Source organism: Pongo abelii, chromosome 20 (assembly GCF_028885655.2).
Source record: "Pongo abelii isolate AG06213 chromosome 20, NHGRI_mPonAbe1-v2.0_pri, whole genome shotgun sequence".
In the NCBI taxonomy this organism is placed as follows: Eukaryota; Metazoa; Chordata; class Mammalia; order Primates; family Hominidae; genus Pongo; species Pongo abelii.
In genome coordinates, this window is record NC_072005.2 from 60,093,560 (window position 1) to 60,118,092 (window position 24,533).

Below are 24,533 nucleotides of genomic sequence, written 5' to 3' on the forward strand. Positions count from 1 at the left end.
AACTCAGGAGGATTGTCCTATGATAAACAAGGCTAACCTGCTGATTCTTTGAAGCAAGGAACTGGAGATGGTCCTTTTATGGGTTTATGTGCTGGATTCTAGAAAACGTGCAAACAGGGCCAATACATACATCTTCATTTTGTGTCCAGTTTAGCCTGGTCAACAAAAATGTCAACAAAAAACCCAGGGTGCCAGAGTAAGAAGGTCTCAGGCTGTGACTCTCCAAAGGGAAGAACTTTCTGTTGTCTAAAAGAAAAGAAAAGAACGCACTTCCCTTTAGAGTGTTACCGTGTGAGAAAAGCAATGCTGAAGTTGATGCTGATCTTGGTAATAACTTTGCAGAGCCTGCTTATAATCAGATTTTGACAATGGTGGGGGTCTGTTTTGTTTTTTTTTTCTAAGACAGGATCTCTGTTGCCCAGGCTGGAGTGTGGTGGCACTTGCAACCTAGGTCTCTTGAGCTCAAATGGTCCTCTTTTTTGGGACAGAGTCTTGCTCTCTGACCCAAGCTAGAGCGCAGTGGCGTGATCTTGGCTCATTGCAATCTCTGCCTCCCAGTGATTCCCCTGCCTCAACTTCCTGAGTAGCTGGGATTATAGGTGTCTGACACCACGCCTGGCTGTAATTTTCATTTTTCTTATTTATTTATCTTTGAGTCTCACTGTTGCTCAGGCTGGAGTGCAGTGGCAGGATCTCGGTTCACTTCAACCTTTGCCTCTTGAGTTAAAGCAATTTTCCTGCCTCAGCCTCCCAAGTAGCTGGAATTATATGTGCCACCATCACACCTCCTTTTTTTTTTTTTTTTTTTTTAGTAGAAAATGGGTTTCACCATGTTGGCCAGGCTAGTCTCAAGCCCCTGACCTCAAGTGATCCGCCCGCGCCAGCCTCCCAAAGTGCTGAAAATACAGGCATGAGCCACTGCGCCAAGCCATCAACACCTTTTACTCCATGGAAATGATACTGGCGCTGGTTTATAGAACCTCACTTGGGGTCGGGTAGAGTTAAAAGGGACCTCAGGCATTGTATTCCAGCCTGGGCAACGAGCGAAACTCCGTCTCTAAATAAATAAAGCTATATTAAATAAACATTAAAATAAACATTAAAAAATAAAAATAGATAAATATGAGATCATCATGAATTTGAGTGTCACCTTTGCGCAGGGGCCATGGTAATCTTTGTCATGCCAATTTTTTCACGCTTGCTGCCAAAGCTAGCACTTATGTGTAGGAAGTATTCTTCCTGTGAGCATACAATATATGGAAGTTTCTCTCTTTTTTATTATTTTTTATGTTTTTGAGACTGAATTTTGCTCTTGTCGCACAGGCTAAAGAGCAATGGTGTGATCTGGGCTCCCCGCGGTGTCCGCCTCCTGGGTTAAAGCGATTCTCCTACCTCAGCCTCCTGAGTAGCTGGGATTACAGGCAGACGCCACCAGGGCTAGCTAATTTGTTGTATTTTAGTAGACGGGATTTCTCCATGTTGGTCAGTCTGGTCTCGAACTCCCAACGTCAGGTGATCTGCCCATCTTGGCTTTCCAAGGTACTGGGATTGCAGACAGCCACCGCAGCTCGCCTTCATATATTCTTATATATATAATATCATGTACACACAAAAGACTCTTCTACACCCTGAGAATACTCTTATATCACTTTGGGCATTTTTTTGTTTGTGTGTGTGCGGTTTTTGTTTGTTCGTTTCTTTGTTTTTGAGACAAGATCTGGCTCTGTCACCCATGCTGGAGTGCAGTGGGGTGTGATCTCAGCTCCCTGCAACCTCCACCTCCCACCTCAGCCTCCTGAATTAGTGTCTACAGGCATGCACCACTGCACCTGGCTAACTTTTGTATTTTTACAGATGAGGTTTTACCATGTTTCCCAGGCTGGTGTCTAACTCCTGAGAATATAAGGTATATGTAGTAGGCATTGCTTTTTCTCTTTGAAGACAAAACCCAGGACAATTGCCCCTTGATGAACAAGGCTAACCTGCTGAACGTTTGAAGCAAGGAACTGGAGATCATCTTTGTATCGGTTTATATTCTGGATTCCAGAAAATATGCCAACAGGACCAATAAATGCATCTTTATTTTTGTGCCCATTTTGACCAGGTCAAGGAAAATTTCAACAAGAAACCCAGAGTGCTGGAGCAAGAAGATCTCATGCTGTGACTCTACAAAGGGAAGCCCTTTCTGTTGTCTAAAAAAAAAGAAAGTGCTTCTCTTTGGTGGGTTACGGTTTGAGAAAAGCAACGTTGAAGTTGATGCTGATCTCGGTAATACATTTGCAGAGCATGCTTATCACACTTGGACGATGGTGGGGTTCTGTTCTGGTTTTGCTTTTTTATTCTAAGGCTCTGTGTTGCCCATGCTGGAGTGCAGTGACATGTCCAATATATCTCTTGGCTTCAAATAGTCAGCCTGGGCAACACAGGGAAATTCTGTCTGAAAAAATAAACAAATGAATAAAAATACAAAATAAAGCCGGGCATGGTGGCTCATGCCTGTAATCCCAGCACTTTGGGAGGCAGATGTGGGTAGATCATCTCAGGTCAGGAGTTTGAGACCAGTCTAACCAACATGGTGAAAATCCGTCTCTACTAAAAATACAACAACAACAACAATTAGCCCAGTGTGGTGGTGGGCACCTGTAATCCCAGCTACTTAGGAGGCTGAGGCAGGGGAATTGCTTGAACCCAGGAGGCAGAGGCTGCAGTGAGCCGAGATTGTGCCACAGCATCCAGCCAGGATGACAGAGTGAGACTCCGTCTCAAAAAAAAAAAAAAAAAAAAGCCGGGTGCTGTGGCTCACGCCTGTAATCCCACCACTTTGAGAGGCTGAGGCGGGTGGATCACGAAGTCAGGAGATCGAGACCATCCTGGTTAACATGGCGAAACCCCGTCTCTATTTAAAAATACAAAAAAATTAGCCACGTGTGGTGGTGGGCGCCTGTAGTCCCAGCTACTCGGGAGGCTAAGGCTTGAGAATGGCTTGAACCCGGGAGGTGGAGCTTGCAGTGAGCCGAGATCGTGCCATTGCACTCTAGCCTCGGCGACAGAGCAAGACTCCGTCAAAAAGAAACACAAAAACAAAAAAAAACCTACAGTACTGGAGCAAGAAGACCTCATGCTGTGACCCTCTAGATGGAAGCACTGTCTGTTGTCTAATAAAAGATCGTGCATCCTTTTAGAGTGTTACTGTTTGAGAAAAGCAACGTTGAAGATGCTGCCGATCTTGGTAATACATTTGTGAGCGTGCTTATTATCAGACTTGCATGATGTTGGGGTTCTCTTTGGTTTGTTTTTTTCCAAGACAGGGTCCCTGTTGCCCAGGCGGGAGTAGGTGGCACTTCCAACCGAGATCTCTTGGGCTCAAGTGGTGCTCTTTTTATTTTTGATTTTTTGAGATGCCCTCTCGCTCCGTTTCCCAGGCTGGAGTGCAGCGGCAGGATCCCTGTTGACCAGAAACTCCGCCTCCCAGGTTCCAGCGATTCTCCCACCTCAGCCTGCTGAATAAAGTTGGGAATACAGATGCCCACCATCATGTCCTGCTAGTTATTATTTTTATTGTTGTTGTTGAGATGGAGTTTCACTCTTGATGTCCAGGCTGGAGTGCAGTGGTGCGATCTAGGCTACTGCAACCTCCACCTCCTGGGTTCAAGCGATTCTCCTGCCACAGCCTCCCAGGTAGCTGGGATTACAGGTGCCTACCTTCCCACCCAGCTAATTTTTGTGTTTTGAATAGAGACTGGGTTTCACCATGTTGGGCAGGCTGGTCTCAAACTACTGACCTCAGGTGATCCACCAGCCTTGGCCTCCCAAAGTGCTGGGATTACAGGCGTGAGCCACCACCCCTAATCTCACATGGTCCTCTAGAGTCAGCCTAGACTCTGGTCTATCCTGGAGGATGTTTGTGTGTGAGACAATGTATATTCTTCAACATCAGCCCAATTCTCTTAGTTAAATGTAAGGTATGAGTAGTAGGTATTCCTTTTTCTCTTTGGGGACAACACTCAGGACGATTGCCCCTTGATGAACAAGGCTAACCTGCTGAGCCTTTGAAACAAGGAACTGGAGATGGTCCTTTTAGGGGTTTATGTTCTGGATTCCAGAAAACAGGCAAACAGGGCCAATAAATGCATTTTTATTTTTGTATCCATTTTAACCTGGTCAAGGAAAATTCCAACAAGAAACCTAGAGTGCTGGAGCAAGAAGATCCCACGCTGTGACCCTCTAGAGGAAGCACTTTCTGTTTGTTGTCGGAGAGAAAACAAAGTGCTTCCCTTTAGAGTGTTACCGTTTGGGAAAAGCCGCGTTGAAGTTGATGCTGATGTTGGTAATACATTTGCATGCTTATAATCAGACTTGGATGATGTTGGGGTTCTGTTTTGTTTTTGTTTTCTAAGATAGGGTCTCTTTGGCCCAGGCTGGAGTACAGAGGCACTTCCAACCTAGGTCTCTTGGGCTCAGATGGTCCTTTTTGGGACAGAGTCTTGCTCCGTGACCCAGGCTGGAGTGCAGTGACACGATCTTGGCTCACTGCAACCTCCACCTCGCGGGTTCAAGCTATTCTGCTGCCTCAGCTTCCTGAATAGCTGGGATTACAGGGGCCCGACATCACACTCGGCTAATATTTGTATTTTTCTTTTTTATTCATTTATTTATTTTTGAGATGGAGTCTTGTTTCCCCGGCTGGAGGGCGGTGGCATGATCCCAGCTGACTCCAACCTCTGTCTCTCAGTTTCAAGCAATCTTCCTGCCTCAGCCTCTGAAGTAGCTGGAACTACAGGTGGCCGCCACCATGCCTGGCTACGTTTTGATTTTTTTTTTTTTTTTTTTTTTTTTTTTTTTTTTAGTAGAGACGGGGCTTACCATGTTGGCCAGGCTGGTGTCAAACCCCTGACCTCAAGTGAGCCACTCACCTTGGCCTCCGAAAATGCTGAGAATACAGGCGTGAGCCACTGTGTGCGGCCATCAGCACCTTTTACTGCATGGAAATTATTCTGGCACTGGTATAGAACCTCACTTGGGGTCAGGTGGAGTTGAAGGGTCCTCGGTGTCCTGCAGATGGGATGAGCAAGAGCACGGAGGTGGAGTGCATGAGGCTTCAGTGTTTATTGGGGAAATGAAGCTGAAATCTTGGGTGTCTGACCAGGAGATAAATGCATGAGACAGGGGTCTCACTATGCCGCCCTGGCTAAAGTGGGCTTAGATCCTCCTGCCTCTGCCCTTCCCAGGCCTTGGTAGATGGGACTACATGTGAATATTAACCCATGCACAGGCAAGAAGAAAGTAAGAACCATTATTTGGTTCGCACTGGCCCTCAGTTAAACTTGTATTTTAGATAAACAATGTATTTGAGATGTTCTTAAACAATAAATGATTTGCTGTTTAGGTGTGGGCATCTTTTTTTTCCCCCCTAATTTTAAATATGGGACTAATCCAGGTATGGTGGCTCCTGCCTGTAATTCCAGCACTTTGGGAGGCCGAGACAGGAGGATCATCTGAGATCAGTTGTTCAAGACCAGCCTGGCCAACATGGTGAAACCCTGTCCATACTAAAAATACAAAAATCAGCCAGGCCTGGTTGCACACACCTGTAATCCCAGCTACTCGGGAGGCTGAGGCAGGAGACTCGCTTGAAGCCAGGAGGCTGAGCTTTCAGTGAGCTGAGATTGCACCACCGCATTCCAGCCTGGGCAACTGAGTGAGTCTCAGTGTCAACAAAGTAAATAATAGTCTAGGCACAGCGGCACACACCTGTAATCCCAGCACTTTGGGAGGCCAAGACGGGAGGATCACCTGAGGTCAGGAGTTCAAGACCAACAGGGCCAACATGGCAAAGCCTCATCTCTACTAAAACTACAAAAATTAGCTGGGTGCGGTGGTGCACATCTGTGATTCCAGCTACTCGGGAGGCTGAGACAGGAGAACCGCTTGAACCCAGGAGGAGGAGATTTCAGTGAGCTGAAATCAAGCTATGGCATTCCAGCCTGGGCCACAGAGCAAGATTCCATCTCAAAAATAAATAAAACAAATAAATAAAAATACATAGATAAATACGAGACCGTCATGAATTTGAGTGTCACCTTTGTGCAACAGCCACGGTAATCTCTGTCATTCCAATTTTTTTATGTGCACTACCAAAGCAAGAATTTGTGTAGGAATTATTCTTCCTGTGAGTATGCAATGTATGGAACTTTCTTTGAGACAGGGTCTCAAAAATATATGATGTATGTTTATATATTCTTATCATATATAATATAATCATGTACACACAAAATACTGTTCTAAATACAGAGAGTGATATCACCTTGTGTATTTTTTGTTTCTTTGTGTGTGTGTTTGCTTATTTTTTTTTCTCATTTTTTGTGTCCCTATTTTTTATTTATTTTTAATTTTATTATTATACTTTAAGTTTTAGGGTACATGTGCACAACATGCAGGTTTGTTACATATGTATACATGTGCCATGCTGGTGTGCTGCACCCATTAACTCATCATTTAGCATTAGATATATCTCCTAATACTATCCCTTCCCCCTACCCACACCCCACAACAGTCCCCAGTGTGTGATGTTCCCCTTCCTGTGTCCATGTGTTCTCATTGTTCAATTCCCACCTATGAGTGAGAACATTTGGTGTTTGGTTTTTTGTTCTTGCAATAGTTTGCTGAGAATGTTGGTTTCCAGTTTCATCCATGTCCCTACAAAGGGGTTGGTTATTTTTGAGACAAGGTCTGGCTCTATTGCCCAGGCTGGAGTGTAGTGGTGCCATCTCAGCTCACTGCAACCTCTACCTCCCAACTAATCCTACTGAATTAGTGTCTACAGGCATGCACCACATCTGGCTCACTTTTGCATTTTTTATACACATGGGTTTACACCATGTTGCAGGCGCTAGTCTCAAACTCCCAAGCTCAGGTGATCCTCTGTCTCAGCCTCCTAAAGTGCTGGGATTAGAGGTGAGCCACCACACCCCACTGGTATTTGTGTGTTCCTGTTCAAATTTTATTGGGGAATTTTTATGACCAAGTCTGTGGTCCATCCTGGAGGATGTTTGTGTGCATGACGATGTATATTCAACATCGTAGGCTCGATTTTGGATGCTCCCATCGGGACTGTGTGTCCCTGAACTGGAACTCCAGTGAACACTTGGCTCTAAATTCATTGCTGTTTTCTAGAAATCCTGCCCAATTCTCTTGGTTAAATATAAGGTACACGTAGTAGGCATTGCTTTTTCTTTCTGGAGACAAAACTCAGGAGGATTGTCCCTTGATGAACAAGGCTAACCTGCTGAGACTTTGAAGTAAGAAACTGGAGATGGTCCTTTTAGGGGTTTATATTCTGGATTCCAGAAAACATGCAAACAGGGCCAATAAATGCATCTTTATTTTTGTGTCCATTTTAAGATAGTCAAGGAAAATTACAACAAAAAATCCACGGTGCTGGAGCAAGATCTCATGATGTGACCATCTGGAGGTAAGAAGCACTTTTTGTTTTGTGAAAGAAAAGAAAGTGCTTCCTTTCAGAGGGTTACTCTTTGAGAAAAGCAACATTAAGTTGATGCTGATCTTGGTAATACATTTGGAGATCATGCTTATCATCAGATGATAAGCATGGATCATCTTGGGATGATCTTGGGGTTTTGTTTTTTCTAAGACAGGGTGTCTGTAGCCCAGGCTCGAGTGCAGTGGAACTTCCAACCTAGATCTCTTGGGCTCAAATGGTCCTCATCTTTGGGGCAGAGTCTTGCTCTGTGACCTAGGCTGGAATGCAATGGCAGGAACTCTGCTCACTGCAACCTCCACCTCCCAGATTCAAGTGATTCTCCTGCCTCGGTTTTCTGAGTAGCTGGGATTACAGGCGCTCACCACCACACCCAGCTAATATTTGTAGTTTTCTTTATTATTCTTTTTTTATTTTAATTTTTGAGATGAAGTCTCACTGTTGCCTAGGGTGGAGGGCAGTGGCGTGATCTCGGCTCTCTACAACCTCCGCCTCCCAGGTTCAAGCAATTCTGCTGCCTCAGCCTCCCCAGTAGCTGGAATTACAGGAACACACCACCATGCCCGGCTACTTTTTGGATTTTTTTTTAGTAGAGATGGAGTTTCACCGTGTTGGCCAGGCTAGTCTCAAACTCCTGACCTCACGTGAGCCACCCACCTCGGCCTTCCAAAGTGCTGGAATTACAGGCATGAACCACGACGTCTGGCCTAATTTTTGTATTTTTAGAAGAGACAAGGTTTCACCATGTTGGCCAGGCTGGTCTCAGCTCCTGATCTCAAGTGATCCTCCCCCTCGGCCTCCCAAAGTGCTGGGATTACAGGCGTGAGCCACCTTGCCCAGCCTCAAGTGGTCCTCTTGACTCAGCCTCCCATGTAGTTGGTACTGCATGGGGCATGCCACCACACTTGCCTAAGTTTTTAATTTTTCATACAGATGTGATCTCTGTTGCTCAGGAAGGTCTCAACTCCTGAGCTCAAGGATTCCACAGGTGTGAGCCACATTCTCCTGGTGACCCTTTTCAAACATAGAAGACATGGCCAGGCATCGAGGGACACACAGTCCCAGCCACTGCAGATCCTGGGGTGGGAGGGTCCTTTGATTTCCAGACTATTCCGTGCACTGATCACACCTTGTTTTTTCGTTTATTTGTTTGACAGAGTCTCAGTTTGTTGCCCTGGCTGGAGTGCAATGGTGTGATCTTGGCTCACTGCAACCTCTGCCTCCAAGGTTCAAGTGATTCTCCTGCCTCACCCTCCAAAGTAGCTGTGGTTACAGGCATGCACCACCACACCCAGCTCAGTTTTTGCATTTGGTAGAGACAGGTTTTCACCATGTTGGTCAGGCTGGTCTCGAATTCCTGATTTCAGGTGATCCACCTGCCTCGGCCTCCCAAAGAGCTGGGATTATAGGCGTTAGCCAACGCGCCCGGTCTGTATTTCCTAATTTTAAATACGGGACCCATGATGAATTTGGGTGTCACTTTGTACAGGGAACATGGGAATCTCTGTCATTCCAATTTTTTTTAATGCATGCTGTTCTGTGTAGGAATTATTCTTCCTGTGAGCAAACAACATGAGAGCTTTCTTTTTTGACACCGGGTCTCAAAAATATATAATCTACATTTTTTTATATTGTCTGATATTGATAATATAATCATATACCCACAAAATACTCTTCTGTACACAGAGAATACTCATTTCACTTTGGGGTTTTTTTGTTTGTGTGCATTTTTGGGATTTTTGGATTTTTTTTTTTTTTTTTTTTTTGAGACAACATCTGGATCTGTTGCCCATGCTGGAGTGCAGTGGTGCAATCCGGCTCCCTGCAACCTCCACCTCCCACCTCCCACTTCAGCCTCCTAAAGAGCTGAATACAGGCATGCACCACCACACCTGACTAACTTTTATATTTTTTGTACACACAGGGTTTACCATGTTTCCTAGGCTGGACTGGAACTCCAGAGCTCAAGTGATCCTCCCGACTTGGCCTCCTTAAGTACTGCAGTTAGAGGTATGAGCTGCCGTGACCCACCGTACTTGTGTTTTTCTATTCAAATATTATTGAGGAGCTTTTATGGCCTAACCTGTGGTCTATCCTGGAGGTTGTTTGTGTGTACAACAATATATAGTCTTCAACATCTTTTTTTTTTTTCGTTTTTTGAGAGGGAGTTTTGCTCCTGTCGCCTAGGCTGCAGTACAATGACATGATCTCAGTTCACCGCAACCGTCGCCTCCTGGGTTCAAGTGATTCTCCTGCCTCAGCCTCCTGAGTAGCTGGGATTACAGGCACCTGCCACCACACCCAGCTAAGTTTGTATTTTTGGTAGAGACGGGCTTCACCATGTTGGTCAGGCTGGTCTCAGACTCCTGACCTCAGGTGATCCACCCGCCTCGGCCTCCCAAAGTGCTGGGATTACAGGCATGAGCCACTGCACCCGGTCATCATATATTCTTATCATATATATAGCATAATATATACAAAAAATACTCTTCTACACACACAGAATACTCTTATATCACTTTGGGTATTTTTTTGTTTGTGTGTGTGTGTGTTTTCCGTTTGTTTGTTTGTGAGACAAGGTTTGGCTCTGTTGCCCAGTCTAGAGTGTAGTTGTGCCATCTCGGCTCACTGCAACCTCCACCTCCCACCTAAGCCTGCTGAATTAGTGTCTACAGGCATGCACCACACACCTGGCTCACTTTTGTATTTTTTGTACACATGGGGTTACACCATGTTGCCGGGGCCGGTCTCAAACTCCTGAGCTCAGGTGATCCTCCCATCGTGGCCTCCTAAAGTGCTGGGATTAGAGGTGTGAGCCACCGTGCCCCACCTGTACTTGTGTATTTAGGTTCAAATTGTATTGAGGAGCTTTTACCGCCTAACCTGTGGTCTACCCTGCAGGATGTCTGTGTGTGAGACAATGTATATTCTTGAAAATTGTAGATTCCATTTTGGATGCTCCCATCGGGACTGTGTGTCCCTGTGCTGGAACTCAAGCGAACACTTGGCTCAAAATCCATTGCTCTCTCTAGAAATCCAGCCCAGTTCTCTTGGTTAAATATAAGGTATGTGTAGTAGGCATTGCTTTTTCTTTCCAGAGACAAAACTCTGGAGGATTGCCCCTTGATGAACAAGGCTAACCTGCTGATTCTTTGAAGCAAGGAACTGGAGATGGTCCTTTTAGGGGTTCATGTTCTGGATTCCAGAAAACATGCAAACAGGGCAAATAAATGCATCTTTACTTTTGTGTCCATTTTAACCCGGTGAAGGAAAATTCCAACAAAAAACCCACAATGCTGGAGCAAGAAGATCTCATGATGTGACCCTCTAGAGGGAAGCACTTTCTGTTGGCTAAAAGAAAAGAAAGCGCTTCCCTTCAGAGTGTTACGCTTTGAGAAAAGCAACGTTGATCTTGGTAATACATTTGCAGAGAATGCTTATAATCAACTGTGGAAGATGGTGGGGTTTTGTGTTTGCTTGTTTTGTTTTGTTTTCTAAGACAGGGTGTCTGTTGCCCAGGCTGGAGTGTGGTGGCCCCTCCAACCTAGATCTCTTGGGTTCAAGTGGCCCTCTTTTTTGGGACAGAGTCTTGCTCTGTGACCCCGGCTGGAGTGTCCTGTCAGGATCTCCACTCACTGCAACCTCTGCCTCCTGGGTTCAAGGGATTCTCCTGCCTCTCAGCCTCCCGAGCAGCAGGGATTACAGGCATATGCCACCACGCCTGGCTTATTTATTTATTTATTTATTTATTTATTTATTTATTTATTTATTTATTTTTGAGACAGAGTCTCACTGTGTTGTCCATGCTGGAGTGCAGCGGTGCAAGCTCGGCTCACTGCAACCTCCATCTCCCACCTCAGTCTCCTGAATTAGTATCTACAGGCATGTACCACCATACCTGGCTAACTTTTGTATTTTTACAGATGAGGTTTTACCATGTTTCCCAGGCTGGTGTCTAACTCCTGAGCTCAAGTGATCCTCCTGCCTCGGCCTACGTAAGTGCTGCGGTTAGAAGTGTGAGCCGCCGCGCCCCACCTGCCCTTGTGTATCTCTGTTCAAATATTACTGAGGAGCATTTACAGGATAATGCCTGGAGAATGTTTGTGTGTGAGACAATGTACATTCTTCAACATCTTAGATTCCATTTTGGATGGTCCCGTCAGGACGGTGTGTCCCTGTCCTGGAATTCAAGTGAACACCTGGCTCTCCATCCATTGCTGTTCTCTAGAAATCTAGCCCAATTCTCTTGGTTAAATATAAGGTATGTGTAGTAGGCATTGCTTTTTCTCTTTGGGGACAAAACTCGGGAGGATTGCCCCTTGATGAACAAGGCTAACCTGCTGAGCCTTTGAAGCAAAGAACTGGAGATGGTCCTTTTAGGGGTTTTTATTCTGGATTCCAGAAAACATGCAAACAGGGCCAAAAATTGCATCTTTATTTTTGTGTCCATTTTGACCTGGTCAAGGAAAATTTCAACAAGAAACCTGGAGTGCTGGAGCAAGAAGATCTCATGCTGTGACTCTGCAAAGGGAAGCCCTTTCTGTTGTCTAAAAGAAAAGAAAGCGCTTCCCTTTGGAGTGTTACGGTTTGAGAAAAACAACGCTGAAGTTGATGCTGATCGTGGTAATACATTTGCAGAACATGCTTATCATCAGGCTTGGGCAATGGTGGGGTTCTGTTTTGGTTTTGCTTTTTTATTCTAAGACAGGATCTCTGTTGCCCAGGCTGGAGTGCGATGACATGTCCCACCTAGGTCTCTTGGATTCAAATGGTCCTTTTTAGGGGGCAGAGTCTTTCTCTGTCACCCAGGCTGATGTGCAGTGATGCGATCTCAGCTCACTGCAACCTCTGCCTCCCAGGTTCAAGCAATTCTCCTGCCTCAGCTTCCCAAGCAGCTGAGATTACAGGCGTTCATCACCACACCTGGATAATATTTGTATTTTTTTAATTAATTTATTTATTTATTTTTGAGACGGAGTCTCGCTGTCACCCAGTCTGGAGGGCAGTGGCACAATCTCGACTCGCTGCAACCTCTGCCTCCCGGATTCAAGCAATTCTTCTGCCTCAGCCTCCTGAGTAGCTGGAATTACAGAAGCATACCACCATACCTGGTTACTTTTTGTAAATTTTTTTTAAGTAGAGACTGGATTTCACCATGTTGGCTAGGCTGGTCTCAAACCCCTGACCTCAAGTCATCCACCCACCTCTGACTCCCAAATTTCTGGGATTACAGGTATGCGCCCCCATGCCTGGCCTAATTTTTGTATTTTTAGCGGAGATGTGGTTTCACCATGTTGGCCAGGCTGGTCTCAGCTCCTGACCTTAGGTGATCTGCCCACCTGGGCCTCCCAAAGTGCTGAGAATACAGGCATGAGCCACCACGCCTGGCCGTTAACACCTTTTAGTCCACGGAAATTATTCTGGCACTGGTTTATAGAACCTCACCTGGGGTCAGGTAGAGTTGAAGGGGACCCCAATGTCCTTGCAGATGGGATGTGTGCTGCTCAGCAAGAACACGGAGGTGGAATGCATGGGGTTTGAGTTTTTATTGGAGAAATAAAGCCGAAATCCTGGGTGCGTGACCAGGTTGTATATGCAACAATACAGGGGTCTCACTATGCCGCCCAGGCTAAAGTGGGCTTAGATCCTCCTGCCTCTGCCCCTCCCCAGTCCTTAGTAGCTGGGACTACATTTGAATATTATTAACCCAAGCACAGGAACAGGAAAGTAAGGACTGTTCTTTGATTCACATCCCACCCCCAGTTAAATTTGTATTTTAGATAAACAATGTATTTGAGATGTACTTGAACAACAAATGATTTGCTGTTTAGATGTGAGCATCTTTTTTTGCTCCTGATTTTAAATATAGGACAAGGCCAGGTACAGTGGCTCACGCCTGTAATTCCGTCATTTTGGTAGGCAGAGACAGGAGGATCACCTGAGGTCAGTTGCTTGAGACCACCCTGGCCAACATGGTGAAACCCCGTCTGTATTAAAAATACAAAAATTAGCCATGCGTGGTTGTGCTGCACGCCTGTAATCCCAGCTACTCAGGAGGATGAGGCAGGAGAATCGCTTGAAGCCAGGAGGCAGAGGTTGCAGTGAGCTGAGATCACGCCAGTGAACTCCAGCCTGGGCAAAAGAATAAGATTCAATCTCAAAAAAAAAAAAAAATAGGCCGGGTGCGGTGGTGCACACCTGTAATCCCAGCACTTTTGAAGGTCGAGATGGGCGGATCACCTCAGGTCAGGAGTTGAAGACCAGCCGCGGCATCATGGCAAAACCTCATCTCTACAAAAAATACAAAAATTAGCCAGGTGCAATGGCAGGTGCCTGTAATACCAGCTACTCGGGAGACCGAGGCAGGAGAATCGTTCCATCCGGGCGGCAGAGGTTGCAGTGAGGCAAGATCATGCCACTGCACTCCAGCCTGTCGACAGAGTAAGACTCGGTCTAAAAAAAAAACAAAATAAAAAAAATTTTTTAAAAAAAAAGATAAATATGGAACCATCGTGAATTTGGGTGTCACCTTTGTGCGGGGGCCAGGGTAATCTCTGTCATTCCAATTTTTTTTATGTGCACCAGCAAAGCAAGCACTTATGTGTAGGTATTATTCTTCCTGTGAGCATACAATATATAGATCTTTATTTTCTTTGAGACATGGTCTCAAAAATGTATGATGTGGCCGGGCACAGTGGCTCAAGCCTGTAATCCCAGCACTTTGGGAGGCTGAGGCGTGTGGATCACCTGAGGTCAGGAGTTCAAGACCAGCCTGGCCAACATGGTGAAAATCCGTCTCTACTAAAAATACATATATATATATATATATATATATATATATATATATATGTATGTATTTTAAGTATCTACTTAAGTATTTTTAGTATCTACTAAAAATACATATATATATATATATATATATATATAAAGTATATAAGCAGGGCATGGGGGCAGGTGCGGGTAATCCCAGCTACTTGGGAGCCTGAGGCAGGAGAATCGCTTGAACCTGGGAGGTAGAGGTTACTCTTATATCACTTTGAGTTTGTTTTTTGTTCTTGTGTGTGTGGTTTTTGTTTGTTTTTGAGACAAGGTGTGGCTCTGTCACCCAGGCAAAAGTGTAGTAGTGCAATCTCAGCTCACTGTAACCTCCCTCTCCCACCTATGCCTCCTGAATTAGTGTGTCTACAGGCATGCACCACCACAGCTGGCTACCTTTTTTTTTTTTTTTCTGAGAGGGAATTTTGCTCTTGTTGCCCAGGCTGGAGTACAATGGCAAGATTTCAGATCACTGCAACCTCCGCCTTCCAGGTTCAAGTGATTCTCCTGCCTCAGCCTCCCAAGTAGCTGCGATTACAGGCATGCAATTTTGAGTAGATACAGGTTTCCCCATGTTTGTCAGGCTGGTCTCCAACTCCTGACTTCTAGTGATCCACCTGCCTCGGACTCCCAAATTGCTGGGATTACAGGCATGAGCTACCACACCCAGCCACCTGGCTAACTTTTGTAGTTTTTGTACAGACGGGGTTTCACCATTTTACCTGAGCTGGTCTCCAACACCTGAGCTAAAGTGATCCTCCTGCCTCAGCCTCCTAAAATGTTGGGATTAGAGGTGTGAGCCACTGTGCCTCACCCGTACTTGTGTATTTCTTTATTTTTATTTGTTTATTTATTTTGAGACAGTTTCACTCTTGTTGCCCAAGCTGGAGTGCAATGGCACAATCTCGGCTCAACGCAACCTCCTCCTCTTAGGTTCAAGTGATTCTCTTGCCTCAGCTTCCCTGGTAGCTGGGATTAAAGGTGCCCACCACCACACCCAGCTAATTGTTGTGTTTTTAGTAGAGACAGGGTTTCAGCATGTTGGCCAGGCTGGACTCAAACTCCTGACCTCAGGTAATCCACCCGCCTCAGCCTCCCAAACTGCTGGGATTACAGGCATGAGCCGCCACGCCTAGCCTCAAGTGGTCCCCTTAAGTCAGCCTAGACTGTGGTCTATCCTGGAGGATGCTGTGTGTGTGACAATTTGTATTCTTCAACATCTTAGATTCCATTTTGGAGGCTCCCAAGGGGACTGTATGTCCCTTTGCTGGAACTCAAGTGAACACTTGGCTCTACATCCATTGCTGTTCTCTAGAAATTCAGCCCAATTCTCTTGGTTAAAGATAAGGTATGTGTAGTAGGCATTGCTTTTTGTTTCCAGAGACAAAACTCAGGAAGATTGCCCCTTGATGAACAAGGTTAACCTGCTGATTCTTTGAAGCAACGAACTAGAGATGGTCCTTTTAGGGGTTTATGTTCTGGATTCCAGAAAACAGGCAAACAGGGCCAATAAATGCATTTTTATTTTTGTATCCATTTTAACCTGGTCAAGGAAAATTCCAACAAGAAACCCACAGTGCTGGAGTGAGAAGATCTCAGGCTGTGACCCTCTAGAGGGAAGCACTTTCTGTTGTCTGAAAGAAACCAAAGCGCTTCCCTTTGGAGTGTTACGGTTTGAGAAACTCAACGTTGAAGTTGATGCTGACTTTGGAAATACATTTGTAGAGCATGCTTGTCATCAGACTGGGATGATATTGAGGTTCTGTGCTTTTTTTTTTTTCTAAGACAAAATCTGTATTTTCCAGGCTGGAGTCCATAAGCACTTCCAACCTAGCTCTCTTGTGCTCAAATAGTCCTCTTTTTTGGGACAGAGTCTTGCTCTGTGACCCAGGCTGGGGTGCAGTGGCATGATCTCAGCTCACTGCAACCTCTGTCTCCTGGGTTCAAGCAATTCTCCTTCCTCAGCTTCCTGAAGAGCTGGGATTACAGGCGCCTGACATCATGCTTGGCTAACATTTGTATTTTTCTTTTTTATTCATTTATTTATTTACTTTTCAGATGGAGTCTCGCTGTCGACCAGGCTAGAGGGCAGTGGCAAGATCCCGGCTGACTCCAACCTCTGCCTCTCAGGTTCAAGCAATTCTCCTGCCTCAGCCTCCGGAGTAGCTGGAATTACAGGAACACACCACCAGGCCCGGCTACTTTTTGTATTGTTATTATTATTATTATTTTTTTTTTTAGTAAAGAGGGGGTTTCACCATGTTGTCCAGAGAATACAAGCATGAGCCACTGCACGGCCATCAACACCTTTTACTGCATGGAAATTATTCTAGCACTGGTATAGAACCTCACATGGGGTCAGGTGGAGTTGAAGGGACCTCAGTGTCCCTTGCAGATGGGATGTGCACTGCTCAGCAAGAGCACGGAGGTGGAGTGCATGAGGCTTCAGTGTTTATTGGGGAAATGAAGCTGAAATCTTGGGTGCATGACCAGGAGGTAAATGCATGAGACGGGGGTCTCACTATGCCACCCAGGCTAAAGTGGGCTTAGATCCTCCTGCCTCCGCCCCTCCCCAGTCCTAGGTAGATGGGACTACATGTGAATATTAACCCATGCACAGGCTAGAAGAAAGTAAGGACTGTTATTTTGTTCGTACCCAGCTCCCAGTTAAATTTATCATATATGTAATATATCATATATATAACATAATTATACACACACAAAATGCTGATTTGAATACAGAGAATACTCTGATATCACTTTGGGTATTTTTTTGTTTGTTTCTGTGTGTGTGTGTTTTATTTGTTTGGTTGGTTATTTTTGAGACAAGGTCTGGCTCTATCACCCAGGCTGGAGTGTAGTGGTGCATTCTCGGCTCACTGCAACCTCCGCCTCCCACCTAAGCCTGCTGCATTGGTGTCTACAGGCATGCACCATCACACCTGGCTCACTTTTGTATTTTTTGTACACATGGGGTTACACCATATTGCCGGGGCTGGTCTCGAACTCCTGAGTTCAGGTGATCCTCCCGTCTTGGCCTCGTAAAGTGCTAGGATTAGAGGTGTGAGCCACCGTGCCCCCACCTGTACTTGTGTATTTATGTTAAAATTGTATTAAGGAGTTTTTATGACGAAGCCCATGGTCTATTCTGGAGAATATTTGTGCACATGACAAAGTATATTCTTCAACATCGTAGATTCCGTTTTGGATGCTCCCGTTGGGACTGTGTGTCCCTGAACTGGAACTCGAGTGAACACTTGGCTCGAAATCCATTGCTGTTCTCTAGAAATCCAGCCCAATTCTCTTGGTTAAATATAAGGTACGTGTAGTAGGCATTGCTTTTTCTTTCCAGAGACAAAACTCAGGAGGATTGCCCCTTGATGAACAAGGCTAACCTGCTGATTCTTTGAAAGAAGAAACTGGAGATGGTTCTTTTAGGGGTTTATGTTCTGGATTCCAGGAAACATGCAAACAGGGCCCATAAATGCATCTTTATGTTTGTGTCCATTTTAACCTGGTCAAAGAACATTCCAACAAAAAATCCACCATGCACGGAGCAAGAACATCTCAGGCTGTGACCATCTGGAGGTAAGAAGCACTTTCTGTTTTGTGAAAGAAAAGAAAGTGCTTCCTTTCAGAGGGTTACTCTTTGAGAAAAGCAACGTTGAAGTGGATGCTGATCTTGGTAATACATTTGGAGAGCGTGCTTATCATCAGACGTGGATGACGGTGGGGTTTTGTTTTTGTTTTACTTTTTATCTTAGACAGGGTCTCTGTTGCCCAGGCTGGAGTGCGGTGGCACTTCCAACCTAGATCTCTTGGTCTTAAGTGGTCCTCTTTTTGGGGGGCAGAGTCTCACTCTGACCCAGGCTGGAGCGCAATGGCAGGAACTCCGCTCACTGCAACCTCCACCGCCCGGGTTCAAGCGATTCTCCTGCCTCAGTTTTCCGAGTCGCTAGGATTACAGGCGCACTCCTCCACACCTGGCTAATATTTGTAGTTTTCTTTATTATTTATTTATTTATGTGTTTTTGAGAAGGAGTCTCGCTGTCGCCCAGGCTGGAGTGCAGCGGCACAATCTCAGCTCACTGCAACCTCCGCCCCCTCGGGTTCAAGCAATTCTTCTGCCTCAGCCTCCCAAGTAGCTGGAATTACAGGAATATACCACCACACCCGGCTACTTTTGGTTTTTGTTTTTTTTTTTAGTAGAAAGAGTTTCACCATGTTGGCCAGGCTGGTCTCAAATTCCTGACCTCATGTGAGCCGCTCACCTCGGCCTCCCAAAGTGCTGGGATCACAGGCATGAGCCACCGCACCCGGCCCTGTCTCTGACTTTTGTGAACCCAGGAAGTAACCTTTTGAAACTTACTCTGAAATGTGAACTATTTTAGCATATTTTCAACCACCAACATTCTAGTTCAGGAGATTTTCGTTACCCCAAAGAGGCTTATTCCCATTTGCAGTTAGTTCCCACCCCACTCTTCAACCCAGACCGTGGCAACCACTTTGCATCTCTCTAGCTCTGGATCTGCCTCTTGTGGGCATGTCGTATAGAACAACCTTGAATGGGTGGCCTGTTGTGACTACTGTAATTGAGGATAATGTGGGTTGGTTCTGGTTGTCTGCAGTGTGAATCTTGCCACTGAAGGGTGGTCCCTGGATGGAAGCAGGAGGCTGGGAGAACTGGGCAGAATATCTTTTGGGAATGGAGTGGGGCGGGCAGACCCTGATGTCTGGGAAGCTCACAAGGGTGGAAGACCCCATCTTCCTGCCTGAGAACTGCAAGGTGACCCTCCTAGGGCACTGGAAGGAGTGAAGGCCTCTGGACTGGGAACACCAGAGTATTGCACCAATGCAGGCAGAATGAGCTGAGGGGAAAGGAGAGCCAGGCATCGCTAACTGGTGACAATTTGGGTTTGATCTGGATGGAGTCTGCATCTTCTGGTAGAGTGAGCCCCTGGGATTTTCGCTATGCTCCCTGGCTGACTTTGAGTCATGGAATCTGATGACAAAGACTCCCGCCCAGGGCCACTTCATTTGGTTTCTAGAGCCCAGTGGTCCTTCCTGCCTGAACTTGGGATCTTTTGGGGAAGTTCGGGATCTGGCAGGGTGTCTGCATAATCCATAGAAATCCCTGAGAGTCCCTTCCCTTTGCTGACATCTCCATGTTCCTACCTATTAGCTTCCAAAGGAGACTCTTATATGAATTGCCGAAGGCAGCTTCCCAGGCCAGGGATACCCAGTTAAATTTGTATTTCAGATTAACAGTATATTTGAGATGTATTGAACAAGAAATGATTTGCTGTTTAGGTGTGGGCATTTGTATTTCCCTTTTTTTTTTTTTTTTTTTTGAGAGTTTTGCTCTTCTCACCCAGGTTGGAGTGAAATGGCACGATCTCGACTCACTGCAACCTGCACCTCCCAGGTTCAAGCGATTCTCCTGCCTCAGCATCCCGAGTAGCTGGGATTACAGGCATGTACCACCACACCTGGCTCAGTTTTTGCATTTAGTGGAGATGGGGGTTCACCATGTTAGCCAGGCTGGTCTCAAACTCCTGACCTCAAGTGATTCCCCTGCATCAGCCTCCCAAAGTGCTGGGATTATAGGCATGAGCCTCCACGCCTAGCCTCAAGTGGTCCTCTTGAGTCAACCTAGACTACGGTTTATGCTAGAGAATGTTTGTGTGTGTGACAATGTATGTTCTTGAACATCATAGATTCCACTTTGGATGCTCCCGTCGGGACTGTGTGTCCCTGTGCTGGAACTCAAGTGACAGTTCGCTGAAAATCCATTGCTGTTCTCTAGAAATCCAGCCCAGTTCTCTTGGTTAGAGATAAGGTATGTCTAGTGGGCATTGCTTTTTCTCTTTGGGGACAAAACTCAGGAGGATTGCCCCTTGATGAACAAGGCTAACCTGCTGATTCTTTGAAGCAAGGAACTGGAGATGGTCTTTTAGGGGTTTATATTCTGGATTCCAGAGAACTTGCAAACAGTGCCAATAAATGCATCTTTATTTTTGTGTCCATTTTGACCTGGTTAAGGAAAATTTCAACAAGAAACCCAGAGTGCTGGAGCGAGAAGATCTCATGCTGTGACTCTACAAAGGGAAGCCCTTTCTGTTGTCTAAAAGAAAAGAAAGCGCTTCCCTTTGGTGGGTTACGGTTTGAGAAAGCGACGTTGAACTTGATGCTGATTTTGGTAATACATTTGTATAGCATGCTTATCATCAGGCTTGGGCAATGGCGGGGTTCTGTTTTGCTTTTGCTTTTTCGTTCTAAGACAGGGTCTCTGTTGCCCAGGCTGGAGTGCGGTGGCAGTGGCATGTCCAACCTGGGTGTCTTGGATTCAAATGGTCCTTTTTTGCAAGCAAAGTCTCTCTCTCACCCAGGCTGGAGTGCAGTGATGTGATCTCAGCTCACTGCAACCTCCGTCTCCTGGGTTCAAGCGATTCTCTTGCTTCAGCTTCCCAAGTAGCTGAGATTACAGGCACCCATCCCCACACCTGGATAATATTTGTATTTTTAAAAATTCACTTATTTATTTATGAGACGGAGTCTTGCTGTCACCCATGCTGGAGGGCAGTGGCACGATCTCGGCTCACTGCAACCTCTGCCTCCCGGGTTCAAGCAATTCTTCTTCCTCAGCCTCCTGACTAGCTGGAATTACAGGAGCACACCACCACACCTGGCTACTTTTTGTATTTTTTTTTAGCAGAGATGGGATTTCACCATGTTGGCCAGACTGGTCTCAAACCCCTGACCTTAAGTCATCTGCCCACCTCTGACTCCCAAATTTCTGGGATTACAGGTATGCGCCCCCAGCCCTGGCCTAATTTTTTAATGTTTAGCAGAGATGTGGTTTCACCATGTTGGCCAGGCTGGTCTCAGCTCCTGACCTTAGGTGATCTGCCTGCCTCGGCCTCCCAAAGTGCTGAGAATACAGGCGTGAGCCACTGCACCTGGCCATCAACACCTTTTACCCCACGGAAATTATTCTGGCACTGGTTTATAGAACCTCACTTGGGGTCAGGTAGAGTTGAAGGGGACCCCATTGTCCCTTGCAGATGGGATGTGTACTGCTCAGCAAGAGCACGGAGGTGGAATGCATGGGGTTTGAGTTTTCATTGGGGAAATGAAGCTGAAATCTTGGGTGCATGACCAGGTCGTATATGCAACGAGACGGGGGTCTCACTATGCTGCCCTGGCTAATGTGGGCTTAGATCCTCCTGCCTCTGCCCCTCCCCAGTCCTTAGTAGCTGAGACTACATGTGAATATTAACCCATGCACAGGAAGAGGAAAGTAAGGACTGTTCTTTGATTCACGCCCCACCGCCACTTAAATTTCTATTTCAGATAAACAACGTATTTGAGATGTACTTGAACAACAAATGATTTGCTGTTTAGGTGCGGGCATCTTTTTTTGTTCCTAATTTTAAATATAGGACAAGGCTGGGTACCACGGCTCACACCTGTAATTCCGTCATTTTGGGAGGCCGAGACAGGAGGATCACCTGAGGTCAGTTGTTCGAGACCAGCTGGCCAACATGGTGAATCCCCATGTCTACTAAAAATACAAAAATTAGCTTGGTGTGGTGGTGGTACACACCTGTAATCCCAGCTACTCAGGAGGCTGAGGCAGGAGAATCACTTGAAGCCGGGAGGCTGAGCTCTCAGTGAGCTGAGATCACACCATTGAACTCCAGCCTAGACAACAGTGAGACTCAATCTCAAAAAAATAAAAAATAGGCCGGGTACAGTGGCACACGCTTGTAATCCCAGCACTTTGGGAGGTTGAGACGGGTGGATCACCTCAGGTCAGAGTTCAAGAGCAGCCCCGCCATCATGACAAAACCTCGTCTCTACTAAAAATGCAAAATATAGCTAGGCGTGGTGGTACACACCTGTAGTCCCAGGTACTTGGGAGGCGGCAGCAGGAGAATCTCTTGAACCCGTGAGAAGGAGATTGCAGTGAGCTGAAATCACACCATTGCACTCCAGCCTGGGCGACTCCATCTCAAAAAAAAAATAAATAAATAAATACATACATACATACATAAAAAATAACCCAGAGTACTGGAGCAAGAAGATCTCAGGCAGTGACCCTCTAGAAGGAAGCACTGTCTGTTGTCTAAGAAAAGATCGTGCATCCTTTTAGAGTGTTACTGTTTGAGAAAAGCAACGTTGAAGATGCTGCTGATCTTGGTAATACATTTGCAGAGCGTGCTTATCATCAGACTTGCATGATGTTGGGGTTCTGTTTGTTTTGTTTTTTTTCCAAGACAGTGTCTCTGTTGCCCAGACTAGAGTGGGTGGCACCTGCAACCGAGATCTCTTGGGCTCAAGTGGTCCTCTTTTTATTTTTTGATTTTTTGAGATGCACTCTTGTTTCATTGGGAGTGCAGTAGCAGGATCCCTGTTGACCGGAAACTCCACCTCTCAGGTTCCAGTGTTTCTCCCACCTCAGCCTGCTGAATCATTGGGAATTCAGTTCCCTGCCATCAGATCTGGCTAATTATTATCTTTTTTTTTTTTTTTTTTTTTTTTTTTTGAGGCGGAGTTTCGCTCTTATTGCCCAGGCTGGAGGGCAATAGCACGATCTTGGCTCACCGCAATCTCCGCCTCCCGGGTTCAAGTGATTCATTCTCCTGCCTCAGCCTCCCGGGTAGCTGGGATTACAGGTGCCTACCACCCCATCCAGCTAATTTTTGTGTTTTCAATAGAGATGGGGTTTCACCACGTTGGGCAGGCTGGTCTCAAACTCCCGACCTCAGGTGATCCACCAGCCTTGGCCTCCCAAAGTACTGGGATTACAGGCGTGAGCCACCACCCCTAATCTCAAATGGTCCTCTAGAGTCACCCTAGACTCTGGTCTATCCTGGAGGATGTTTGTGTGTGAGACAATGTATATTCTTCAACATTGTAGATTCCATTTTGGATGCTCCCATCGGGACTGTGTGCCCCTGTCCTGGAACTCAACTGAACACTTGGCTCAAAATCCATTGCTGTTCTCTGGAAATTCTGCCCTAATCTCTTGGTTAAATATAAGGTATGTATAGTAGGCTTTGCTTTTTCTCTTTGGGGACAACACTCAGGACGATTGCCCCTTGATGAACAAGGCTAACCTGCTGAGCCTTTGAAGCAAGGAACTGGAGATGGTCCTTTTAGGGGTTTATGTTCTGGATTCCAGAAAATATGCAAACAGGGCCAAAAAATGCATCTTTATTTTGTGTCTGTTTTAACCTGGTCAAGGAAAATTCCAACAAGAAACCCAGAGTGCTGGAGCAAGAAGATCCCACGCTGTGACCCTCTAGAGGAAGCACTTTCTGTTTGTTGTCCGAGAGAAAACAAAGTGCTTCCCTTTAGAGTGTTACGTTTGGGAAAAGCCGCGTTGAAGTTGATGCTGATGTTGGTAATACATTTGCGTGCTTATCATCAGACTTGGATGATGTTGGGGTTCTGTTTTGTTTTTTTTTTTTTTCTAAGACAGGGTCTCTTTTGCCCAGGCTGGAGTACAGAGGCACTTCCAACCTGGGTCTCTTGGGCTCAGATGGTCCTCTTTTTTGGGACAGAGTCTTGTTCTGTGACTCAGGCTGGAGTGCAGTGGTGCAATCTCAGCTCAATGCACCCTACACCTCCTGGGTTCAAGTGATTCTCCTGCCTCAGCTTCCTGAGTAGCTGGGATTACAGGCACCTGACATCATGCCCAGCTAATATTTGTATTTTTCTTTTTTATTCATTCATTTATTTATTTTTGAGATGGAGTCTTGCTGTTGCCAAGTCTGGAGGGCCGTGGCACGACCCCGGCTGCCTCCAACCTCTGTCTCTCAGGTTCAAGCAATTCTCCTGCCTCAGCCTCCTGAGTAGCTGGAATTATAGGCGCTTACCACCACGCCTGACTACTTTTTGAATTTGTGCATGTGTGTGTGTGTGTGTGTGTGTGTGTGTGTGTTAGAGAGAGAGAGAAGGAGAGATGGAGTTTCTCTCTTGTTGCCCAGGCTGGAGGGCAATGACATGATCTCGGCCCACGCAATCTCCGCCTCCCGGGTTCAAGTGATTCTCCTGCCTCAGCCTCCTGAGTAGCTGGGATTACAGGCATGCGCCACCACTCCTGGCTAATTTTGTATTTTTAGCAGATATGGGGTTTCCCCATGTTGGTCAGGCTGGTCTCGAACTCCCAACCTCAAATGATTCACCTGCCTCAGTCTCCCAAAGTGCTGGG

The 24,533-nt window shown here is 46.0% G+C and overlaps 2 pseudogenes; both read right to left on the minus strand.

Moving 5' to 3' along the window:
* The window catches only part of LOC100448280 (nuclear RNA export factor 3-like), a 117,868-nt pseudogene that overhangs the window by 66,607 nt on the left and 26,728 nt on the right, over positions 1-24,533 (minus strand).
* Positions 1,116-1,213, minus strand: LOC112130281 (U6 spliceosomal RNA; annotated as a pseudogene).